Genomic DNA, 5486 nt, shown 5'->3' on the forward strand with positions numbered 1-5486 from the left:
GAGGGAGGTTAGATTCGCTTGCCTGCTGGAGGAAGAAAATTTTATTTAGGCTACATCAGCGGTTCTTAACCCACGAACCCTGTTTAAATATGTTTTGTTGCCATGATCCACAAAGACTTAACTCAAGATGTAACACCCTACAGTGCGTCAGATATTTATTTAACCATTCTCATGAAGGGTCTTCCAATTTGGAGAGAAGTTAATCTGTTAGCACATATACTATTATAATATTTTTTGGAATGATTCCATATAAATTTTATTATTATCATTATTATCGTTGTTGTTGTTAAATACCAGCCACAGTCAAAATTATAGAAACATTGATGTATTATATAACAGATACAAGTTTTAACCTGCTTGCTGCAAACAGCGGAAACACGTTTTCACCATCCCAAAGAATCACTCTGCCACCATTCTGGTTTTCCTGTGTGATTCATTATAGTGGCTGATGCATCCAGGGAGGTCCTCGGGGTACAGTGTCTGCAGGAATGGCCACAGAGGATAGCCCCAATCAGCTGGAGTGGGGGAAACATGGCCATCAGCATCTGTATGAATCCTCCCGGTTCCCTCCCATTTGCCACGCACTAAACTTACCCAGCCACCAGCCTCGGCTGGCAGGCCACCTCTCCAGCAAAGGAAGCAGACTGGAGGCCTCCAGCACCTGTGCATCATGAACCGATCCAGGCATAGTGCCATTCACATAGGTGAAAGTTCCCTGGGCATTACCAGAGGCTATCATATTAATGGCATTTACGAGGGATTTCTCACTTCCCCTTTCACCTTTTTACAGCCAGGTCCCTCCCTCAGCAGGCATTTCCCAGTATACCTTCCAAGGTGGCAGCAGGCGGGGCTGGACTCCCCAAACCCCCTCCACCGATGGGCACCAAATGCTTTTCCCTTCAGGAAGAGTCTCCCGAAAGGGGCTAGAACCAGGGATCTGCTGGAGAAGCGTCGCGAAACCCATCAGTCAAAAAGACTGCGTACAGCCAGAGGGCTTATCAAGCGCATCACCACACTGTCTTCAGAGAGACCCTTGCCTCCCTGGTGACAGCCGTGGGGGAATTGAAAAGAGTTTAAAACTCAGTCCCTCTCCCTGACACAGAGATTCCTGGGTTTTGGCACCAGGAAAGCTGCCACTCTAACCATCTTTCAGAAAACAGAGCAGAGGAAGACCAGAGAGTTTCTTGGAGCAAAAAAGCAGTTTATTTTGAGCTCAAAAATCACAAAGAGTCACAAATGCATTTTGTGTGAATTCAAGTGTACCTACACGTTTAGCTCACTTATAGGTAATAGCTACCTGTTTATATATTTGGGATGTCTTATTCATGTCACAGCTACAAAAAGAATGGAGAAGAGAGAAAGAAGGCTCCAGCAATGACAGAGCCATCTTGGCTGTGAAGAATGCTATCTATAGGCCTTGAAACTGGAGAGGATTTTTTTTTTTTTGCTTCCCTTGGTGTGCTAATTAGGCACACCTGGTGACCTCAGGAGCTACTCTTCCAGAAGTTACCAATTAGCTTGCTTCAGAAAGGTCTGCACCTGATTGGTTGGAAAGGTTGCAGGTTCTGATGAAAGGTGATGGGATATAAGGCCAGCTCAGAGAAATGGCTGAGCTTAGCAGTTCTGGGCAGCAGTTTTATTCTGGCTGGAACATGTCATCCAGCCTGCTATTATGAGGAAGTCTGCTTGAGCGCTGAAACTCTGTTACTCTGTGGGGAGAGCTGAGAGGTAGGAAGCTGTTACTGTTTTTGGTGGGAACAACTCTTAGCTGCCTAAATCTCAGGATAGGGTTTGTCCTTAAGGCTGCTTTTGAGCCTGCATGTGCTTTTGCATCACCTTGGCTCAAAGTATGACTTAGTGGTCAGTGTATCCTCTCTGTAAGAGGCTTCACACTTGATTAATATTGAACCTGGAAGAGTCTTAAAAAAGATTTAACCTGGGTCAGCAGTTCCTTTCAACTGGTTTAGCTTTGCTTGGTTACTCAGAGGAATACATTTCCCCAGAACGGTGTTGATTTCGCTGTTAGTGTTTGAGTATTGACTAGGCAGAAGAGTTGCTTTGGGGCGGTATATAAGCAGCACACTTTGCTTTTTTTTACCCCAGCATTGGAGCAGTCCACAGTTTGCCAAATATAAGTAGTAGAGATGGGGTGGAAGAAAATGCCAGCCCAGTGTCTGCCTTGTTGCCTGCCACCTCTTTCTATCTCTTTTTCCTTTCAAAGGTCCCAGCTTGCAGGGGGGGGGGGGAGTCACACTTGTAGAGTCCAAACTGATCATTTCCACAGGGCTTTTGAACTTAGACCAAGCACTGAGAGTTTAATTGTTTTAAGTGTCTGGAGGGGATAAAACCCCTTCTTCTAAGGCAGTGGTTCTTAACCTTGGGTTACTCAGGTGTTTTTGGACTGCAACTCCCAGAAGCCTTCACCACCAGCTGTGCTGGCTGGGGTTTCTGGGAGTTGCAGTTCAAAAAAAACCTGAATAAACCAAGGTTAAGAACCACTGATCTAAGGTATGATAAGGAAAAGATTGCACAGTTTTCGATTACTTTCCTTTTGAGTTTTATGCTTTGAGAGGTAGATATTTTCCTCCATTTAATATTTTCCATATGAAGCAATACATGAAGATATATATGTTAACAGCGTACATTCTTTTGCATGTTATGTCTTGCCAGCTTCTGCATTGTCATTTTGGTTTATTTGGTGTGCATTGTGTTTTCAGACTTTTGAACTACGTCTGTGTGCTGATTGTTGAATGAGCATCATCAGTAGCGAGGAAGAAACATGGCAGAAACAGCATGCCAATTGCTATGATTGTCTTCTAGAAATGAAAACTCTTTGACTGGAAACTGTTGAATAAGTCAGGTAAACCTTAGAAGGAAGTATTTCTTTTGTTCTTCATTTTAAAGAAGCTTATTTAAGGCATGTAAAATAAACAAATGTACAGCATTTAAAAAAAAAAATTTTGGCCTTGTTTTATTCATCCTTTGAGACAACAATGGAGGAGTGCAGAGCCATCTCTTCAACATATCAAATTAGCAGCCTATAAATATATCAGGGAAAGCAATCAAATAAAACAAAATCATTGGTGAGCAAAGCATCATTAAAGAAGTGGCAGAGATAAATCTGTTCTTGCACAGGACATCATTAAAGGGTGGTTGGAATTGGACTGTCTTCACAGTCTTGTGTGCCAGATGTTAAATAGCTATTCTACATATCTCATTCTAATATTCTTGACGAATTTTTTGTGGATGGAAATGTCAGGGTTCTAGTGCCTTCAGTGTGTTTTTCTGCTTAGAGCTGTCTTGCCAAATGCAAACTCAATGCAGGGTTGTTGCCTTTAATGCTTCTGTGAACATACAGCAGAAGTATTTCAGTGCAAAAGTACTTATTCCTGGGGGGGAAAATCAACGTTCTCACCATTGCAATTTTGTCGTCTTTTCTCCCTGCAGAACGTCGGAGATGTGCACTTTGCATTCGAAAGCTCAGTGAGCCATCAAGTGCAAGCACGTGAACTCTTGGTTGAAAGAACTGGAGTGACTGTTTTATATGCCAAATAGCTTCTGCATCTCCTGAAACATCTCAGGCCTGAGAGACATCCTAGACTGTAGTGATCACCAAAGGAAAAGGCTAACGCTTTAGGTGATCACAGAACAAAGAGAAAGCAATTAACTTTAGAGAGAAGCAAGAAGTCAGTAGACAGTAGACGTCCGCTGGAATTCCTAGGGCGACGCCCGGAGAACTCCCTTTTATTAACCTTAACAAACTTACAGATTTCCTCATCTTCAAACATAATCCAGCAATTCTTTTTTCTTTCAACCTGTGGCTGATGACCATTGGCAAAAAGAGAAAAATGCCTCCTAATGAGAGACTTCAGTTGCCACACTTGTGCAGGCTTGTGGGTGGTCGCAATTGTGGGGCAGGGGGAGGAAATGGACAGGACTTCGGTCATGGAGGGAATGACTACAGAACGGGTTGGGGTGAACCACGCTTGTGCTGGCTGGAAAAATACGGGGGGGATAGACAGGGCTCGCGTCGAGGAGGGAACCGCAGTCGTGGTGGGCAGGAAAAGGCTATGGGCATTAGAGGAGATGCGTCGAGGAGGGACCGACAAGAAAGCGGGGTGGGCGGGAGGGACCATGCTTGTGTTGGGCCAGAAAATGCAGGGTGGGGGAATAGAGGGGGCTTGAGGGGAGGAGAGATGAAAGGGTTAGGGATGAAGGGGGATTTGTGTTAGGCAGGGCATGCAATTGGGATCAGAGGGGGCATTGCGGGAGGGATTGTGAAAGGGGAGGGGTGGGGCTGGGAATGGAGAGGGAGGGACAAGAGGGGGTTATTTGCATAATAGAGGTGAATGAGAAAAAAAGGAAAGTTATTTTCTTGGGTATGTAAGGGGAAAGTGAAACAATCATTCTATGGCTGTGTTTCTACCCATTTAATGCACGCTTCTGCCTAAAATAGTGTGCTGTATCCCAAACTCCAAATCGGTTATTCCTAGAAGCTACAAACTACCCAGTCTACCAGAGTTGTTTTCTTCTCTCTACCTCAAGAGAAAGTCTGAATAACTGACTGAATCCTCTTCAGGGAAGCCCATGGAAAACATTTCCTTGGCATCCACCCTGGTAGGGCCTGAGAAATATGTCCCCCATCCCAAAATTAAAATTGCGCAATAAGTGGCACTTCCTGAAATGAGACAATGCAAAGGCTGCTTATTTCCTTGGCTGATGGGAAGCAATAGGTTCTCCCGTGTTATTGTGAATTCAACAGGCTTTCGTCGTAGCCTTTTAGAGAGGGGTGCTGTTTTAAATTTGAGACAGGAGAAATACTTCACGTACCCATCTCATGTGGGTTGTTATGAAGAAAATCCTTGTATTGAATTTTTTCACGAAGGGAAGCATTGGCTTCTCTCCCCTTAGAGGGGAAATAGGCAGGTTTGGCATCGACGCATTTCGGGGGAGTGGTGCGTCCTTAGGCGCCTTTGATCTTGGATTAGGTGAAGTATTTCCTCTACCCGTCTTGTGTGATTGGTTGTCAAGGAAATGTCTTCTGTGGGCTTTCCTGAACAGAAGTGGTGATTTCTCTTCTGTTCAAAGAAAACATTAGGCTTGGCTTCGCCGTCATTTCGGGAGGGGGGGTTTCATAGTGCGGCTTTTAATATGGAGAAGGATTTCCTTTACCCGTCCTGTATGATTGGGTTTCCAGGAAATGTCTTTCATGGTCATTCTTGAAGAGAAATCGTAAATTCTCTTCTAATGAAGAAAACTTTGCATCGTCGCATTTTGGGGGAGTGGTGCGTCCTTAGGCCCCTTTGATCTTGGATTAGGTGAAGTATTTCCTCTACCCGTCTTCTGTGATCGGTTGTCAAGGAAATCCCTTCCGTGGGCTTTCCTGAACAGAAGGGGTGATTTCTCTTCTGTTCAAAGACAACATCAGGCTTGGCTTCGTCGTAATTGGGGGGGCTGGGTTCGTAGTGCGATTTTCATTACGAAGA

General features: G+C 44.5%; 1 long non-coding RNA gene across 1 annotated transcript; it reads left to right on the forward strand.

The window, feature by feature from the left end:
• Positions 1-1062: 1062 nt before the first annotated feature.
• LOC140701508 (uncharacterized) lies at positions 1063-4590 on the forward strand. Its single transcript, XR_012080449.2, has 3 exons — positions 1063-1728; positions 2718-2860; positions 3448-4590. It is a non-coding gene; the product is annotated as an uncharacterized LOC140701508 (long non-coding RNA).
• The last annotated feature ends 896 nt before the right edge of the window (positions 4591-5486 follow it).

Source organism: Pogona vitticeps, chromosome 6 (genome assembly GCF_051106095.1).
Source record: "Pogona vitticeps strain Pit_001003342236 chromosome 6, PviZW2.1, whole genome shotgun sequence".
Lineage (NCBI taxonomy): Eukaryota > Metazoa > Chordata > Lepidosauria > Squamata > Agamidae > Pogona > Pogona vitticeps.